Source organism: Neomonachus schauinslandi, chromosome 15, assembly GCF_002201575.2.
Source record: "Neomonachus schauinslandi chromosome 15, ASM220157v2, whole genome shotgun sequence".
NCBI classification, from domain to species: domain Eukaryota; kingdom Metazoa; phylum Chordata; class Mammalia; order Carnivora; family Phocidae; genus Neomonachus; species Neomonachus schauinslandi.
Genome location: NC_058417.1, coordinates 10,606,133 through 10,606,593, shown reverse-complemented (window position 1 = coordinate 10,606,593; position 461 = coordinate 10,606,133).

Below are 461 nucleotides of genomic sequence, written 5' to 3'. Positions count from 1 at the left end.
TGGGTGCTATCCCTCAATTCAAAGATCAAAACTCTATTTGGGATTATACCCAGCCAGTAAAACTCTGCAAAAAGAAATACCGCGTACGATCATAAGAGCAGGCGACCTCCGGCGACCTCTTGGGGTTTCCAAGGACTCGAAATGTCCTCCCGATATTGGTGGGACCCTCGTCAAAGAATATGTTTCCTTTCACACTTTGCAAAGAATAAAACCGTGGCGTCTTCCCAGTCTGGGGGTCGAGGCCACCGTGTGCCGGGTGGGGGGGGGGGGGGGGGGGGGGGGGGGGGTCGCCGCCACCCCGCGCAGTGTCCTCGGACCCGCGCCGCGGCGGCCGCTGCCGTTGGGAACGGGCGGAGGGCCGGGCGAGTCGGCCCCCACGGAAGGCGGGCCCCGCTGCCGGCCGCCGCCGCCCGCCTCCCGCCTCCCCGGGCCACCGGGGTTCCGCCGGGGCGGGCGGGGCG